The 20,394-nt window shown below is 40.3% G+C and overlaps 1 protein-coding gene across 4 annotated transcripts in view; it reads left to right on the forward strand.

The window, feature by feature from the left end:
* Positions 1-20,394, forward strand: part of LOC106067792 (calbindin-32-like) — a 189,053-nt gene that overhangs the window by 55,124 nt on the left and 113,535 nt on the right. The gene's annotated exons all lie outside the window — the stretch shown is intronic.

The following is a 20,394-nucleotide window of genomic DNA, read 5'->3' on the forward strand; positions in this document are numbered from 1 at the left end:
CTAAGGGGGTCGTGACCCACAGGCTGAGAAACCCTGACATAAAGAGAAAGAGTAATCTTACAGTAAACATGTAGGCCTGTCAACAGAAAATAATCATGTATTAACAAAGTCGAAGAATCCGAATAGCATCATTTAAAAAAAAATTACATTATTAAATGCTATAGTTTAGGCTACCCAATTATGTACTAAATCTTTAACACACACACACACACACACACATACATACACATACACACACATGCACACACACATGCAACCCGTTTTTCATGTCTACTTCGTGACAGAGTTCGTTTAGTGGCCACTACCACAGAGTTTATGTTTCTAATGGGGTGCGTGCTGCACTCTGTTGCTAGTGACTAGCTCGTAGCCCGGCTTCCTCTGGGGTGATACATAATGAATGAGTCTAGAAATAAACTGGGGGGAAAACAGTGCACAAAAAAAAAAAAAAGAAAAACACCAAATGAAATGACTGCTGTGTTGGAATAGGTAACAAGTCCACCTCAAACGAACTCTTTTTGAATTGGGCGCTGCATAAGTTGAGATCCTCCCATTGAAAAGCCCTGCGTAATGATCATTAGGGGTTGCGTATAATGCTAGCATACTGCTAAACATGAAGGTTTGGGTTCAGGGCGCGAGAAAAAAGTTCAGGGCGGGAGAAAAAATGAACATAAAGCTAGAAGAGAACGGGTTTGGAGTCAGTGGATTATTGATTTCCCCTTCAGTAGGGCGGGGTTGGTTTGAAGATGGCATTTCGTGATTACAAAAGTGTTATGAATGAAAATAAAAATAAACAAGTTGTGAAGAGTAGAAATTGAGGTAGCACGATGAATGTGCATTTATTATTCAATGCAAGACACGTGATACCGCGTGATTACGTCATCTTGTTCTGTGCTGCTGTCCACACATCTAGGTTTAGCAGTTTGCACTGATTCAATTCATACCAGAAACTGTCCTGCTATTTCTTGTTATTCACACACATCCTCAACTAAAACAAAACAAAACCAAAAAGTGTAAAAAAGTAATATTTTTATGTGTGGGTAACTTTGGCTGTATATTACAAAATTACTCCACAGATCTCAATACTGAAAAGGAATCTCAAAAAAAAGGTAGCACAATACACGCAAAACGTAACGGTGTTGATTGTGGTGTATTTTAGAATCCGACACTGTGTGCTACTATGTTCGATTGTTTATAAAAAGATGTCTGTAATATTTATATTTTTTAAAGTTCTATTTTGTGTTAGTAGCAGCAACCATATCACACAATATTGTTGCATTGAGTTTAGCTTTGTCTGTTACCTCCCTTTCTTTCCCTTCTAGAATATAAATTGATGGATAGTTCCTTTTTTTTCTCTCTTACATTTAACACTGAATGTTAAAACAAGAAGAAAAGAGAATTATGGTCCTTTGGACAATCTGCAATTCAATAAAGTAGCCTCCCTTGAGTGATGACCACTTAAAGGTGAATTTTTTTTTCTTTCTCTCATTAAAACCCAGAAAGTCGAGACCTAAGTCTCATTGCAAAAAAACATAGACGTGTGTTGTGCTTAGTGGTAGGGCTCGACCGTGAATTCCTGGATGAATACCACCAGGCCAGATGTCTTAAACACTGTCTCTAAGGGGAGTCTGTTGTGTTTAAATGTGTGGGTCTGTGTGTGTATGTGTGTGTGTGTGTGCGTATCTCTATCTGAGTGAGGAAAAAGGAGAGCCATACAATCAATAGTGGCGGTGTTTTGTCGATAGGTTAAGTAATATTTAATTGTTAAAGCATTGTACAAGAGAATAGGTGAGGTCAGTTTCAGTGGTTCTAAAAATGGAATCAGGACCAGCGGTCATCATCACCAGGTCATAATTGGTTTTAAGTATAAAAAATATCCAAAAATTATTCCTAACTCATCTTGATGACCTGGTGCTGATGACCGCTGGTCTGATACCATTTTTAGAACCACTGAAACTGATGCCGAACGTGATTTTTTTGGTTCTATTCTGAACTTTATCTTTGAGTATTCGAAAGTTTTTCAAACCTTTAATTTTTTTTATCAAGGTGACATCATCTTAAATGATCCTCCAGCTTAATTGGTTTCATAGCGTCATAACAAAGCACATAAACACTCGCTTATTTGACAAGGAAGGGATGAAGTCCTAGCCTCAAACTCAACGCTGTACAGTCGACATTTCTTTTTGTTGAAGTTACAACTTGACAAAATTACGCTTTTTAAATAGAGTTTCATTTGTGCACTTAGTAAGGTACAAATCATAAATCATATATAAAATCATATATAAAATCATATATAAAATCATATATAAAATCATATATAAAATCATATATAAAATAATTCCATTAACCGGATATCAAAATGAAAGTCATGACCTGCTGAAATGAGATTCGTTACTGTAAACCCCTGTGCCCATCTCATAGACCCTCAATTTATTTTTTTAGTTTCGTAGACCCCTTGAAAGTCTTCGTAGACCCCTGGGGGGTCTATATAGACCACTTTGGGAATCACTGCTCTAGATCTATTATAAATGCAATTACATGATTGATCCAAATTAAATGCTACAGTTACACTTAATATAAGCTTTCTTTTTTTTTTTTAAGTTTTTTTTTCTCTATCTGTATTCTCTTTTTTTTCTCTTTCTCTCTCTTTTCTTATTAACTTTAAACTCTGTTTGTTTCATTAGAGCAACAAACTTGTCTTCAAACATCCAACTTGTCCATCCCAGGTCAGCCAGTTTGTATATGTGCGTGTGTGTGTGAGAGTACAAAGTGGGTGACACTGAGAGGCCGGTGTCACCGGAAGCGATCCAGTGACGTCAGTGACATGCGGCTTCGGTTGTTTCTTCTCGTGGCGAGCACTTCCTGTTTTCCTACTTTGCTTTCTTAAGTCGGAGTTGAGCTAACAAAAAAAAATAGACCAACTTTGAGCGCTTTTACTTCTAGTTCATGTTTGAGAGAGAGAGAGAGAGAGAGAGAGAGAAAGCGAGAGAGAGAGAGAGAGAGAGAGAGAGAGAGACGGGTGTAATTTCCGTTTTTTGCTGAAAATAACACATGATATTAAATTTTGTTTCATAAAATCTAGCCATCAGTATTACTGATATAAATATCCATAAAAAAGAGTGGATCACTCAAGACATATTACTTCCGGCCCGTTATCGGGAAAACCCATTCATACACATTCTAAGAATAAGAAAAGAAAGTAATATTTACGTCATTCATTACTTTAAATTGCTTTAAAATATGCGTTCTTGATTAATTAATAAAAGTAAAGCCCAGTTTTAAGAGATGCGATATAGAATAAAACGATTGGTTTACCAAACCATGAGATTCCAGATCGAATCCACGAAGAGGCGGACATTTTTCTTTCGGAATGGTTCTGATCGTCCACAAAGAACTGTTTGAAAGAGTCGTAGCTAGGGAGGGGAAGGGAGGGGGAGAGTTTGAAATACCCCCCCCCCACCGGCCCCCACAGTTGAGGGGCGCCCCAAATAAGTTTTTTTTTTACATTAAATATTACGCAAAATGCAGGGGCCCCCAAAGAGATCAAGCGCCCCCCCCGGGCCCCCAAGAGATGGCGAATTCCTAGCTACGCCACTAGAGTCAGTGTTAATGACTTGCTAGCAATCTGATTTTATCTGATAAACATAACCATGGACTCACTGAAAACTTTCCTTAAAAAAAAAAAAAAAAAAAAGAAGATAATTACGTCATCCTCGTATCCATGCGTTATGCTGATTAGAAACTTAGACCCTGCTAAGTCATTGGTTTTCCTGGCTGATTCAGGCAATCCATTCCATGCTCTAATAGCACCAGTAGGAGTGCAGGGTTGTCAATATGAAAAGGTGACTGGGAAATGATGAGAAACTATTAAATTAATTTTTTAAAATTTTATGGGGGGCGGAGTTTAGAGACCGGAAATAGAATGATGGGATAGCTAAAAGAACACGTGGGATATAAAAATGGCGGACATGCTTAGAACGTTCCTTCAGGTTTGAAGATAGTTACATCCTGGCTCAAACCAACTGCAGGACTACGGGGGGATTGCGGCGGGCAGGGTTCGAACCCAGGACCATCAAGACCACCGTGCAACAGCCCAGAGAGCATACCACAAGAGATCTTATATTCATGTAGATTCAAGTTTTGATTAGGCCTATATTGCATTCAGAGAACAGAAACTATTTATTTAATAGGCTTGTACTTGTAGCGTATTACTCTTGCCCTACGTATAGATCTCCAGAAGTATAGCCCAACATTGCTCTACCAACAAGTTCGCTTTCCCACCCCCTCCCCCCTATGTCCACCCCCCTTCTTCTAACAGAAATGCCTACCAGTAAAGCCGCTAGTTGTTCATTATGGACACAAAGAGGCAATGGCAATTTTCAAGCTCGTTATTTTTTTTACTAACAATAAAATTGTATTTGTCACTACGCCACGTGACGCCAATAAGAGTTGTAAGCACTTGACAATTTTCCGTAATGGCCATTGGCTGTTTCTGCTACTAAATAATAAATACTCCATAAGTTCGTTTTTGTCTGTGGAGAAATGACAAAAAAAAAAAGATTTGGAAAATGTCGGGGCGTTTCAAAAGGATCTTGTTATGCAAATTAAGCGTATGTATAATTCAAGCTGGGAATTGCGAGTGAATTTAATTGTGTGCTGCTGTTGGATTGTGGGTGTCAGGGGGGTGGGATGTGTGATGGAAGGGGGGGGGGAGAATGATTGATGTGTTAACACCATGATTGTATATGTACAAAACCTTCCCTCTCTTTTTAACCCTCCCTTCCAGACCAAGCCTGGTCCGCTTCATGCTCCCCCCCCCCCTCCCTTTACATATACATTACACTTTGATGAACTATCCAATGTTGTTATATTGATTCTTGGGGCGCTCTTCGCATTGAATGTGTGTGGGTGTGTTGGGGGAGGAGGGGAGGTAGAGGCGCTCCAAACTTAAATGTAAGCCTATCGTGCATGCATATGTAAGCGTGGAGGATATTCCTGCGCTAGTTTGTCTCTTAGAAAAAGAAAAAAGTCCATTAGTGTGCAGCAGCGGTCCAAAGTTCGTGCAGAAATATGTAAAACCTTGGCTAATGTAATGCTACGCAGAGAAAAAAAAGTCCACCTTTCTGAAAGAAAAAAACAACAAAAAAAAAAAGAATTTAAGTTTCTACACGGGAAAACCAAGAAACCCAAGTTTCTGCTTACACATACAGAGGAAATCATGGCTATATTTAGATCTACCATATTGAGAGTAATCAATCCTTGATTTTCTTGTGAATAGGATGTAGACCTACTACTTTATTTATCTCTGTTTGTCTATTTCTGTTTATGTTTGTTGATTTTTTTTAACGCGTATTAATATTTCTTGTTGGTATGGAATATGTGTGCATGTTCTGATTGGATGAATAGATTCTGTTGTAAACACGAGTAAGACAGATTATAAAATGTAATTAACAGCTGAAGTTGGAGTGACAGAGTCTCACCAGCTTCCTTCAGGCGTCTTGGTTCTAGGTGAGTCCCTCCAACTGTCCCCACGTGCCTATGGACCCGTCACCAATCAGCTTCCTTCAGGCGTCTTGGTTCTAGGTGAGTCCCTCCAACTGTCCCCACGTGCCTATGGACCCGTCACCAATCAGCTTCCTTCAGGCGTCTTGGTTCTAGGTGAGTCCCTCCAACTGTCCCCACGTGCCTATGGACCCGTCACCAACCAGCTTCCTTCAGGCGTCTTGGTTCTAGGTGAGTCCCTCCAACTGTCCCCACGTGCCTATGGACCCGTCACCAAGCAGCTTCCTTCAGGCGTCTTGCTTCTAGGTGAGTCCCTCCAACTGTCCCCACGTGCCTATGGACCCGTCACCAAGCAGCTTCCTTCAGGCGTCTTGCTTCTAGGTGAGTCCCTCCAACTGTCCCCACGTGCCTATGGACCCGTCACCAACCAGCTTCCTTCAGGCGTCTTGGTTCTAGGTGAGTCCCTCCAACTGTCCCCACGTGCCTATGGACCCGTCACCAACCAGCTTCCTTCAGGCGTCTTGCTTCTAGGTGAGTCCCTCCAACTGTCCCCACGTGCCTATGGACCCGTCACCAATCAGCTTCCTTCAGGCGTCTTGGTTCTAGGTGAGTCCCTCCAACTGTCCCCACGTGCCTATGGACCCGTCACCAACCAGCTTCCTTCAGGCGTCTTGGTTCTAGGTGAGTCCCTCCAACTGTCCCCACGTGCCTATGGACCCGTCACCAAGCAGCTTCCTTCAGGCGTCTTGCTTCTAGGTGAGTCCCTCCAACTGTCCCCACGTGCCTATGGACCCGTCACCAACCAGCTTCCTTCAGGCGTCTTGGTTCTAGGTGAGTCCCTCCAACTGTCCCGACGTTTTGACAATCTGTTTCTGAATCGCAGCTCAGTGTATCCTGGACCGCCCTCTCTTCCTTTCTCTTGGGGGGGGGGGTCCAGTTGAGGACTTGCCTTGTAATGTTGAATGCAGGCTTGCAAGTGGTTTGGCCTTTCCAATCGTTAGAGTTATAACTACGCAGAGATTAACTAGATAAAATAATTTTGAAAAACAAAATGGAAGTCAATTGGATTCCTAAATGTTTGACTGGCAAATATGAAGTCAAACAACATTCAATTGGGAGCTCGTCTACTCTCAATACCAGTGCTTCTCAAACTTGTATCGACCACGTACCCTAAAAGTAGATTTCTCATTTGAACTGCACCACAAGCTATATCTCTAGACTCTTCCGCGCACCTCGAGAGGTACGCGCACCCCGAGCTGAGACACCCTGCTCTGAACAATCTCCTGCGAGCCATCAAACACTCGGACCACATTACGTTATCAATGGTACGCCCACCCCGAGCTGAGACACCTTGCTCTGAACAATCTCTTGCGAGCCATCAAACACTCGGACCACATTAAGTTATCAATCATTTTGTCCCAACACCGGCCGAGGCGGTGTAACTCGCTCACTGTTGCCCAAATGAAAATTTACCGCACTGGCAATTAAAAGCCTTCCGCCCCCTCCCTTTCTGTTTTGTTCCAAGCCCTACATTTTTTTTTGTGTGTTTGTGTGTTTTGGGGGGGGGGGGGCTATCTTTAATGTGCTTTCGTTCATTAAAAATCTCATTGTCGTATTTTTTTCTTATTCAGAAGATATTTTCATTTTGTTGCCAAAACTGAGACATTGAGGCAAAATCAATTGTAAATTTTTCTTTTAGATATATACAACAGCTCAACAGACTCTTTTTATCTTAATAAATGAGATACGGGAGAGGTGATAAAAAGGGGGAATGGTAACATCTGCTCAACTTTTGTCACTTCACAGCTCCGTCTTAACATTTTTTGTTTATTAATCACCGCCACATATATTACCAATACACACACACACTCGGCTTGAGGCAGAGCTTTGGTTGACGCCATTTTATTTTTACGCCGCCATGATGCACTGTGCGACAGTAGGACGCCATGGCCAGGTTTTTCAGCCGTTGTCGACAAATGCAAGATTAAGGCTTCAGAGGGTGTCGCCGGCCAAATAGGTCTTGGGTCAGTGTGAACTCATTAATGTCAAACGAGACACATTTCTGTTATGCTGATGTCAAGGCTAGGAATTGGTCATGGCATTTTACGTCTGACCCTCCACCTTCCCTTTCCCACCTCCAATTTGTACGTGTCGATCAAATGGTAATTCGGACCTGTCCGATTCTTTGGTGTGTAATTTACACTTCGGCTCAGTTAGCTTTCTCTTTAATGAAGTACTAACGAATGATGCTCTTCAATCTAGAAGTTAAAAACTAACAAATCAACATAATCAAGTGTTTTTGTCTGGTAGGAACTCTTTTGCAAGTTTTTTTTTTTTATACCACTTCCCATTCTCGGATCAAGTTGAAATTTTGCACAAATATTTACAGTCGAAGACAAGAAATGACTCAATTTAAAAGAAGTAACCTATTATTTAATCAATTAGTGGTAAGTATGGGGTAAGTATAGAAAAAGGAAGATAATTTTACAGTATTGAGAGATACGACGTTAGTTGTGCGGTTATTTCCCTTAACAACCTTGTTTTTTTATATTTTACTTCTTTGTTGTTTTGTTGTTGTTGTTTTTCATGTGTTTGAGTAGTACTAAATATCACTCTGCGTGCCCCCGACACGCACGCGGGCCATAAGGTGATTACCATTTCCATACAGATCACAAGGACTTCACATGGAATTTAAATCCAAGGGGAGACACATGCTCTTTCACACCCAGGACAATGCTATGCACGAACACAAAATCTTCAAACATAAGCAGTATTTGTGCTTTCACTATAAAGACACGACTTGTAAATGCAAGGCAAGATAAGTCAAGAAGTAATTTTATCCCATGTTTTATATTAATTGGGGGGGTGGGGATTTCCATTAAAATGGAGTCGGTAGTGTATTAGTTATAGGAGTTATGGAACCGATGATAAGCTGTGTGTTTAAAAAGTGTATAATAAACTGTACACTATATAGCAATGCCGAATTCAATGCCCTATATGCTTTCAATATAAAGACACGACTTGTACATGTAGTGCTTTCAATATAAAGGCACGACTTGTACATGCAAGGCAAGATAAGTCAAGAAGTAATTTTATCCCATGTTTTATATTGATTTGGGGGGGGGGGATTTCCACTAAAATGGAGTCGGTAGTGTATCCGTTATTGGAGTTATGGAACCGATGATAAGCTGTGTGTTTAAAAAGTGTATAATAAACTGTACACTATATAGCAATGCCGAATTCAATGCCCTAACTTTTACGGTTTTACGCTGGTAATTGTTACTTTTAATGTAGCATCCTTGACATTATTTATTTATTTTTACTTATTTTTTTATTTCAAAATCTTTCCAGCTTTCGTATTTTTATTTTCCTTCTTTTTTTTCTCTTTAGGTCCCATTATATAGTTACCACATTTCTCCATTTCGAGTTTTCTTCTTTTTTTATTTTAATTATTATTTTGTATATTGCATTGGTTAAAGAAAACAATTCGAAATGGGATGTGTGGCCGAGAGGCTAAGTACACTTGGGTTTGGCTATCTATCAAGGGAACTCGAGGTTCGACACCTGACTCGAGCAACATAAATTGCTATGTATATATCAAGAATGAAAGTCTAGCGTGATGGATTTATTCTTGGTATAATTTTGATTCTTGGTTGGTTTGGAGATGCATGCATACATATGCACCATACATACATGCACATAACTACATACTATGATTAATGTCTGCACCACGTATCGTATGAAGGCCCGGATTTCAATTACTACAAGGCATACAACTTAAATCCTCTAGATCCTCTATTTACCTGACAATCAGACACGACATTAAGACTACAATGATTGTAGAGCATACAATCATCTTCTCTGTTCACGTACAATCCACAATCGCTGTGTCAATAGCAGTACGGCTGTTTAAAATGAGGGGTGGACAATGTCACTTTGAAAACAACGTTACTGCTGTGTTATTATAAGATCAATACTCTGACATTCTGTGTGGCATATTTGTTACTCCGTATTGCTGTTGTAATGTTATATTGTGCAGGGTGAATGTTGATATTGTAATTTAGGTGTAATGTGGCATTGACTTGATAGCTGTGATTAGTGATAGGTGAAATGCACTCTCTATCTCTCTCACTCTGTTTCTCTCTCTCTATCTGTTTCTCTCCGTCTCTCTCACTTCCCCCTTCCCACTTCTCAGCCTGTCTTTCTTCCTTTCTCTCTGTCTGTCTCTCTTTCTCTGTGTCTCTCGCAGTCTCTGTCAGTCTCTGTCTCTCTCTCTGTCTCTATGTCGCCGTTACGTTAAGAAGAGGCTACTATGGCAGCCCCTTTCTTACCATTAACTTACATGTATGTGTAATAGGTATTTTTCACCTTACCAATTTTAGCCAACAATTTCTCCGCCTCTTTCTCTCTGTCACTTCCTCACTCACTCCTTCCGTCCCTCCCCCTTTCTCCCTCTAATCCCTAATTTTCCCACCACTCATTCTTGCATTATGGACAAACTAGCCTAAGTATTACTCCGTCGTTAGGAATAGCAGCTTTCTATCAATTATTAAAATAACTGAATCCAAAAAAAAAAAATCAATATAATAAAGTCTTTATCAAACAAACACACAACCATGTACATGCGCACACACGCTACTCACATTAACACTCATACACATCTACCAGACACGCAATACGAAAAACAGAACTGAACAGCGATACAGCAAGCAATCCAACCAAAACATCAACTCTGCTCACTCACTTCATCAACGGCCATGCACGTGAGAGCATTCCTCCCCCCCCCCATGCATCCCCCTAGACTCCCACACATACATCGCTAGCACGCAGTCTTAGAATCAATAATCCCAAGTTTGTTCATCAGTGTTTATGCTTAATACTGGACGCGTTTGATAATCTTTCTCTTTCTCCTTTGTTCAAGAGATTTCCTTGCAGGGAACATTGACTAGCATAGGATCGGAACTTTCCGGTTGATCGGGGAAGACGAGATCTCCTTCTCCCTGTAAGGAGATGGAAAGAAGAGTTATTAGCACTGCAGACATCAGCGATGTGCAGCAAGAGACTTGGTCCGAGCACTAGGTCTCAGCACTAGGTCTCAGCACTAGGTCTTAGCACTGGGTCTTAGCACTGGGTCTTAGCACTAGGTCTCAGCACTGGGTCTTAGCTCTAGGTCTTAGCACTAAAGTCCTAGCACTAGGTCTTAGCACTAAGTCCTAGCACTAGGTCTTAGCACTAGGTCTTAGCTCTAGGTCTTAGCACTAAGTCCTATCACTAGATCTTAGCACTAGGTCTTAGCACTAGGTCTTAGCACTAGGTCTTAGCACTAGGTCTTAGCACTAGGTCTTAGCACTAGGTCTTAGCACTAGATCTCAGCACTGGGTCTTAGCACTAGGTCTTAGCACTAGGTATCAACACTAGGTCTTAGCAGTAGGTCTCAGCACTTTGTCGTAGCACTACGTCTTAGCACTAGGTCTTAGCACTGTGACAATAATGGTGAAAATGTGTCTGAGGGGCATAAACCGCTTGACTATTTAACTGAGGGAACTTGAGTTCGAATCCCCATTTAGACTAGGCATTTTTAATTTGAATTTTTTCTCGAGCAAAGTTGAGTCTGGCAAGCTTCCTAGGACTAGAGTTCCAGGAGTCTTAGACTCAACTTTTAAGGCAATTACGAAGAAGAAGAAGAATTAGTTGACTTTGATGAGCAACTAAAGGAAGCAGGGAAACCCCAATCCTGGTACCCTCTCCCCCACATAGCAGCAAAGCGATTAGACCAAAGCGACCTAGGCCTGCTATAGAAGGTGTGAAGCACCAGAGTGCACAGAATCCATTATGAGAGAATGGAAGACCAAACCGCACCGAGCATGCTAAAAGAACATAAAAGACAACTGAGCATAGCTATGGGGGGCAGGAGAGACGTGCTGTAGAAAAACATTGATAATAATAGTTGTAATTGTTACAAGGTGGATCGCTTTCTTTTCGCCTTACTCAAGCTCAAACTTTCTAATAAGCATTTATTGACTTACACGCGCAGTGATACAGAGACCAACAGAAGCAGACGACATTGAAGCAAAAAAAAGTCCCAAAAAAAAAAAAAGTTCCTCCGTATTTCACGGGGGCCACTTAACATTTGTTCGATAGACGTCTAGATATGCCACAAATGTCTGGCATGCGCGTACTAATTGCTATCATGATATTTATGAAAAATATTGTACTTTAACATCGCCTGATTCTTAAAGCAAAGCCAATTAGACATAATGATATAATGTGAATCCACCGATGGTTTCTAAGGAAGATCTCTGACACTGTCGCGCAGATCTTTAAATGATATACCGACAAGTGTATCATTATAGGCTGACCTACTTAAAATTGTGATTTTAAAACAGGTTTACGACTTTCTGAATTCTAATGAAGCTTTATTCTAAACGTGACATCCCTATAGGTGCATTTTCTTTGCGGTTCAGTGGGGCAACGCGGTGCGAATTATTTCATGAAACTGATGACCTTATAAAAGGTGACAACAAAGAGATAACATAAGATTGAATTGAGACCAATCGTTTTAAATGTCCTGAACACTGACCTGCAATGTCACAACCTGTGGGCAGTGTCGACCAATACCTCGTTGCAAAGTCACAGATTTGGACGACGTGGTAACGAGCTATTGGCCTCAACTGCCCACAGGTTGTGACGCTGCAGGTTGGTGTTTAGGCCTTCTGCAAAGAATGGTCTCGGTTGAATGCCGATTACTTTCGTTGTTGCAGATTTGGTTTTCTGAAATACTAGAGATGATAAATTTGATACTGTACTAAGCTATTTTATTGCATCTTGATAATCATCATTGTCATCATCATTGTCATCATCATTGTCATCATCATTGTCATCATCATTGTCATCATCATTGTCATCATCATTGTCATCATCAGTCCCTTGACTTGCGTCTTAGCGTTGCTCTGACGATTCACGTAACGAAGTCCCTCCATTCATGCCGGTCAGCAGCTGTCTTTAGAAGTGCTGAACATCTTGAGTTATGCCGGTCAGCAGCTGTCTTTAGAAGTGCTAAACATCTTGAGTTATGCCGGTCAGCAGCTGTCTTTAGAAGTGCTAAACATCTTGAGTTATGCCGGTCAGCAGCTGTCTTTAGAAGTGCTAAACATCTTGAGTTATGCCGGTCAGCAGCTGTCTTTAGAAGTGCTGAACATCTTGAGTTATGCCGGTCAGCAGCTGTCGTTAGAAGAGCTGAACATCTTGAGTTATGCTGGTCAGCAGCTGTCGTTAGAAGAGCTGAACATCTTGAGTTATGCTGGTCAGCAGCTGTCGTTAGAAGAGCTGAACATCTTGAGTTATGCTGGTCAGCAGCTGTCTTTAGAAGTGCTGAACATCTTGAGTTATGCCGGTCAGCAGCTGTCGTTAGAAGAGCTGAACATCTTGAGTTATGCTGGTCAGCAGCTGTCGTTAGAAGAGCTGAACATCTTGAGTTATGCCGGTCAGCAGCTGTCGTTAGAAGAGCTGAACATCTTGAGTTATGCCGGTCCATTCTTTCACTTTGTCCAGATCTTTTTTGAATGGCTCTTACTTCGTGCTGCCTCCACTACCCTGGAGAATTTATTCTGACATACACGTATCACAGGTCTAGTTTAAAGAAAAAACTACGCCAGGAATTCTTATCATTACGCTATACATTACTGTCATGTTACACGCAAGGGGATGAAAAGGATTATTGCGTGCTAAATATAATAACTAAACAGAAAAAAAAACTAGGAAAAAAAAAGGGAGTTTATGTTACACAAAACTCTTAGTTGACCCTTGAAGATCAATTGTAGTTTCACTTAACGTTACACACAGACGAATTCCGGGGACTTTCAAATTTACAGGAAGTACATTTCAAACCTTTTTTTTTATAGAAAAAAATATTTAAAAGGCATTTCAGTCATAATAGTTCTTCAGTCAATATCTAGGCACTTGAAAGACTATACAACTCCAATCTCTCAAATTCGATTACATTAAAGTACGGAAACACATTTTTTCCATTTAATATCATTTGGACAATGTCGCTATTGATTTTCTTTCTACATTATTCTTGTTCCAGAGGCTATTTATTATTTAAAAATTTAATCATCATGGCCTTCCATAAAACTACACAATTATTTTGGTTGATTGCATCCTTGGAATAGGAATTAACACGAAGGATTTATAATTGATAACCTAGACTTAAAGCTAAATGTAGCACTATAATTGCACATTTATTTCACCCTGGTGGGGATACATATGATTATGAGGGCGCCACAACTGATCATTTGACCAGTTTTCTTGTTCTTTTAATTTTTCCTTGTGCGTAATTTATTTTAAGACTCGTCTAGTCCTCGATGTTTTCCAGAACAAAAAAGCGGCTAAAAGACTAGCTATTCAGGCCCGAGCTACAGTAGGACATGCACAGTTAGTAGCAGGACATTCCAGTTTGAAATAAGACTCAGGAGTCTCATGCGAAAGTTAAGAAATACAGAGCCAGGATGTCAGAAGGATTCTTCATTGACTGTGATGGAGGAACGTCATACGTCCTCTTCTAACCCCGCCTCTCGTATGTTTGGAGAAAATTTGCTATATTCTGGTTCGTTTGTCTGTGGAACATATTAGTGGAGCTTATTATAAAACATATTGGTGGAGCTTATTGTAAGACATATTGATGGAGCTTATTGTGCAACATATTGGTGGAGCTTATTGTGCAACACATTGGTGGAGCTTGTTGTGCATCATATTGGTGGAGCTTATTATAAAACATATTGGTGGAGCTTATTGTGCAACATACCGGTGGAATGTATTGTAGAACATATTGTTTGAGCTTATTATGTAACATATTGGTGAAGCTTATTGTAAAACATATTGGTGGAGCGTTTTGTAGAACATACAGGTGAAATGTACTGAGAAGTAAAACTTTAAATCCAAATCTCTTCTGTGGTGCAGCTTTACCCAAACAAAGGAAATGTTTTGGGAGTCTACCAACAGGAACAATCAGGAGCCGGTGGCCCTTACAAAGCTTGCAGCATATATTGCTACTTCCTACCTGAACCTTCGACACCGCTAATCCTACACTGCAGCAGGTACCTGCCGTTCGCGTGCACACGCCAGCTGCGCTCAGAGGTAGAAACAACTGTTAGTAACATTGAACAGAGCTTTCCGACCAGGCTTTTCTACCAGGCTTTCATCTCAGTTTGACGACACGAACCATAACTGTGCCGCAACTGTAGGAGGCCAGCATACATTACACACGCACATTTAGATCCACATCTACTTGTCTTTTAGAATATATAGATAATTTTGGACTGTCTTAATTTCATAAACTCAGTATTGCAACACAACACATAACTTAATAATCATTGCCCATCTTTAGAAATCAATACGAAAATTACGTTACGAGCAGGGGCGTAGCCAGAAATTTTCAATCGTTTGGGGGCCCGGGGGGCTTGACCTCTTTGGGGGCCCCTGTATTTTGCGTAATAATTAATTTTTAATGTAAAAAACACTCATTTGGGTCCCCTCAAGTGGAGGTCCGGGTGGCATTTTCAAATTCTTCCCCCTTCTCCCACCACCCCCAAGCTACGCCCCTGGTTAGGAGAATTCTGTGGTTAATTTTTTTTAATTGAGGCAAATTTTGTCTCGTTTCCAGATCGAGGCTACTTGGTGTACATAACACACCAACTGTGGTTTTTCTCATTTAAAGATTCAGCAGTACTGTGTGTTCAATCAGACCTCTTGTTAATTCCAGGTCTTTGGCAGTACAGTTAAACCGATGTAGGCGTATTTATTGTATTACATTCATAATGTAGAGCCTTAAATAAACTGAACGCGCCTCTTGATTAGAAACATATTAGTAGACACTTGAATGTACAATGTACACAGATTCAGCTTCAACGTAGATGTATAAAGAAACACACGTGGAGTTACAATATAAACAAGTTGTAAATCACTGAGATAATATTCTGTCTCACGTCAGCATATATTAACTTGAATTACGAAAAAACCCTCAACTCGAGAAGACTTTAAGAAACTGGAACAGACACAAAATAGAGCAGTGAGATTCATAACAAACGAAAATTAACATTTGACTAGAGTAACACTTTTAGTAAAATCACTAAATCTAGAAAGCATTCAGAACAGAAGACTCAAATGTAAAGTAGCAATTATACATAAAACACTGAACCATAAAAGCTAATTTAAACAAGGTTACAAAAACAGTTTGTGTGGAAACACAAACTTACAATCGGCCCCCGAAGTGGTCCACCCAGGCAGGCTTCAATATTTTCAGAAAGAACATCCAAATGAAATTATATCAAAGACAAATGAGAGATAAGAATGGAGAAAGAAGGTGGACAGATCTTGTGTAGTGCCCCAATTGTGCTGCAGATCAAAGGATAGGTGCAAGTGAATGCAAAGTTAGATGTCAACCTGGCCTAATTAGTTCCCCCTTCAGACCTTGTGGTCTATAGGGCAGATGATGTAAAGTTCATCTGTTTTTGTGGCCTACGGTTAACGAGGGTATCATGTAGCCAGCACAACGACCAAACGTCTTTACTTTTCCCCAACTAATGTCAGGTACCCATTAAAGCTAGGTAGACTCAGAGGCGCCCAAGGATTCCGAAGTTGAAAATCCCAGTCTTCACCAGGATTCGAACCCGGGACCCTCGGTTCGGAAGCTAAGTGCTTTACCGAGCCTCACCTGGTCTTTACTTTATGTAATTATTGACACGATACTATAATTCACAAAAGATATTAACAACTTAAGCCATCACAAAATGTAATCCAAAGAAAAAGAACAGCATACTACATAATAATTACTCAGTGCTCATATAATATACCTAGAGAGATAATAACGCTCCTCTCTCTCTAAGAGTCCATGGTCAACTGAGGTGTCCACCTCGTGGTCAGTTACTTGACCAAACAAAATCTCTGACCAATACATGAATAAAAAATGCTCAAGAAAATGTCGTTTATAAGATTACTATTCGTTTTAAATTAGGTCTAACTTATAATGCATACTAATTAATTTTTAGTTCTTTAAAAACTGCTTGCTTAACATTTTAAAAATTAGATTTTTCGCTTTCAGGAAAAAAAAAGTAGCCGTTGCATCAGAACTTTGAATGGTCTAAAATATTGTGATGTCGGATTTTCAATATCTTTTCTAGTTTACGAGATCTAAACGGGACGGACGGACAGACGGACAGACATTTCGCACAAAACTAATAGCGTCTTTTCCCCTTTCGGGGGCCGCTAAAAATCTAATAAAATACTCAGAAACACACAAAGATAAAGGTACAGCAATTGTTCCATATGCTAGGACAAATCTATACAAATGCTCCTTCTTCCCTAGTGCTATTAGAGCATGTAATGGGTTGCCTGAGCTAGCCAGTGACTTGGCAGAATTTAAGTCATTGGTTAACATACATGACTAGATGCATGACATGTAGGACGTAATCAATCTTCTTTATTGTCTGTATTTATTTTTACGTCTGTATTATATAAGATAAGATAAGATAAGAAGACCACCTCGTGATTTTATCAGAATAAAATTCATACAACCTCCACAACCAAATCATCTGCCCATTTCCTCATTATCATAGTGTGGAGTTGCACACTCATATCCCATAACACCTCTCATAGTTCAATTTCGTGAAGTCTAATTGGTAGCTGCTTTCCAGCCTCGTTTTCATTCTATTGAAAATGGCGGAAGCGAGGCAGAACGTAGTATTTCGGTTGGGGAAAATACAAATTCGTATAGTTTGAGAAACACTGGGGGTTGGGGTGAGGGAAGGAGGCACGAATGTTTCACCCCCAATGCTAAAGAGCTGTGTGTTTATGGAAATGTCCAAAGTGCAAACAATCAACTCAAAGGTCAGCTTATTTAAGGCCAGTGGCTCATTGATGTCTTCGGGGGGAGAATTTTCGAAAATTACAGGACCCCGAGCTTAAAGCCAAACTGTGACCTCTTATGAGGCCAGGTTGTCTCAAAACATGGAGAGCGACCCACTTTAAGAAAGCAAGCTATATTTTCTTTGTAAAACTATTTCTTTTAAATGTGACACTTTTGATCTCAACCTGATCTCAATTTTAGATTAAAAAAATAATTTTAACCTACTATCTGAATGGTAAATTGAAATGTACTAATCTTGCTTTTAAAATTTTACGTTATCGGATGGTTATATATCGGTATCGAAAGGGATCAGACTTTTCTTGAAAATAAATACATTTTTTTTTATTAACATATTTCTGCATAATTAGAAGTTGAGCCATGCTTGTGTTGTACTCGCTATGAGCAATTCAGAGATAAGTATTTTTGTCAGTGGCGTAGCAACCATGGCTCGATAAAGCTCTTATTCGTGACCACAAGGTGCCCTAAACGTATTAGCTTTGTTTCATCCAGTACTTGTAAGAACTCGTTTCTGAACTGAGTGTCATGTCGTTGATGCGTGTACATGGTGGACCTGCAGTGGAAGACCTCCATATGTATGAACTGATACATCCAGGTAGATGAATAAACATGACATGCGACATATGATACATCGGGCGAGTATTCACGTGACACTGGGTGGCGCTGTGGAGGCCAGGCCACACTACTAACTTTAAAGGCTCTTTCTAGAGACCTAGAAGGTTCAGTTGAATGCTAGACTGGTACCCCTGGTTATTGCTAGGCGATGAAGCTGGCTTGGAGGTACACGTTTCGAGTCCTCCTCGGAACATACCAATGTTTCATCATATTTTTTTTCTATACCTTCATCTCTCAATAAACTTGATACCTGATCTACGATATGTTTCATTTCCAGTTTATACATCAATAGTTTCTGCACTAGAAGCTTCGAATTCCATTTATGTTGCAGACGCCATATGTTTTTTTCGTCACGCTCAACCTACGGCTTTGAAATCAGTCAATATATTCTTCAGCCCAGGCTAGCGGGTACCTTGTTACCCTACTGATTTGTGTGTGTGTGTGTGGGGGGGGGAGGGAAGTCGTTGATCCACTTTTTAGTTCTTTGATGCCCCCAGAAACAAGTTTCAGTCTAAAAAAAAAGAAGATTGCTGTTGAGATAGAAACTAAACGCGCGGAGATGAGAAAGATTAGTGCAGAACTTTTTGATTTTTTCCTGTCAGTTGATAACCTCCCTTTGATCCGGTGCTGGGACCAGACTGACGGCGATAATTAAATACCCTAACCCCCCCCCCCCCCCCCCCGGCTTGCTGGACGGAGCTTTAAATACGATTCAAACTTCTCATCAGGAGGAGTATTGGTATTTCCAGCCATGTCTTTAAGATTGTCATTTTCAAACAGGACATCTCGTCTCACGTCAGCAAGTAATATCTAAAATAATTTTATGAAAAAATCAATTCCTCTTTTATGAAGCTGGTAGTGTCTTAACTTTCAAATTTTTTAGGAAAATTGTACGAGCCGTTTCCAGACAGTTTCCACCCACCTGATGAAGAGTTTGCGAGCTGATAGGAGGAAATGTAAACAAAAAAAAATCTGACCATAGATTGTTGCTGTTTAAATACATGGTAACAGGAAGACAAAGCTTGGAATCAAACCCAGACCTATCACACAATACACCAACTACAAAGCAAGGAATCGTACCACGACCTATCACACAATACACCAACTACAAAGCTAAGAATCAAACCAAGACCTATCACACAATACACGAACTACAGAGCTAAGAATCAAACCAGGACCTATCACACAATACACGAACTACAAAGCTAAGAATCAAACCAAGACCTATCACACAATACACGAACTACAGAGCTAAGAATCAAACCAGGACCTATCACACAAAACACCAACTACAAAGCTAAGAATCAAGCCAGGACCTATCACACAATACACCAACTACTACGGATGCCCACGGACTCCTATTCACTCCTAGGGATTTAATTTCTGGTTCTTAAAGACCTTGTTTATATCTCCGTAACAACTTTTACGGTCTTGGAGTTCTCACTAAAAGTGTTGAGAAACACCGGTACGTTTGATCAACTCATGTGTAAACACACAACATAATTACCAACTGTAGCGATTTCGGCGAAGGTCAAGGTCTTCTGTGTTGCTAACACTCCTCTATGTGGCTAATATTGACCAATATCACACAATTATTGTTGACCTAAGAACGATTACTCCACCACCTGGTGGCTGCCCCAATCAATAGCGGCCCATGAAGTCACAGATTGCTTATTCCCCTTCGTTTTGGATAAATATTGAATTGTTGATGAAGTGCTTGTTCAAACAGGGGACAGCACCATAGCACAGTGAGCCATGCAATATGAATGTCCATGATGCAGTTCCGTCAATCTCCGTTTAGTAAAGTAGCACTAATACATAAATATAACGCTGAAAACTTACAAACACAAACTTATAAACACAGTACCTGATGGGGTATCCAGAAATACACACAAATAAAAGCACCGTTCGTAATCTGTAAAGGAGGGCGCAGTGGCTTCGTGGTTAGGCGCTTGGCTTCCGAACCTGGGTTCCTGGTTTCGAATCTCGGAGAAGACTAATATTTTGAATTTCGGGATTTTTAAGCGCCGCCCCTGAGCCCACCTAGCTCTAATGGGTGCCTTACTTAAGCTGGGATCATATGGGCGGTTGGTCAAAAAAGCAGATGACGTTGACATTATCTGCCCTCTAGATCACAAGGTGTGAACGGGACGCTTTACTTATTAAATATGTTAGGACAGATTCGTAGATGTGCTCCTTCTTCCTTACTGTCCATAGAGCATGAAACGGGTTGCCTGATTCCGCCGGAGTAATTAATGACTTAATTGAGTTTGTAATTAATAAACACGACTAGATGAACACTCATTCATTGAAGATATTTTTTAATATTTTTATATGGAACCATTAAATAAAATATTTTA

This window comes from Biomphalaria glabrata, chromosome 7, assembly GCF_947242115.1.
Source record: "Biomphalaria glabrata chromosome 7, xgBioGlab47.1, whole genome shotgun sequence".
Lineage (NCBI taxonomy): Eukaryota > Metazoa > Mollusca > Gastropoda > Planorbidae > Biomphalaria > Biomphalaria glabrata.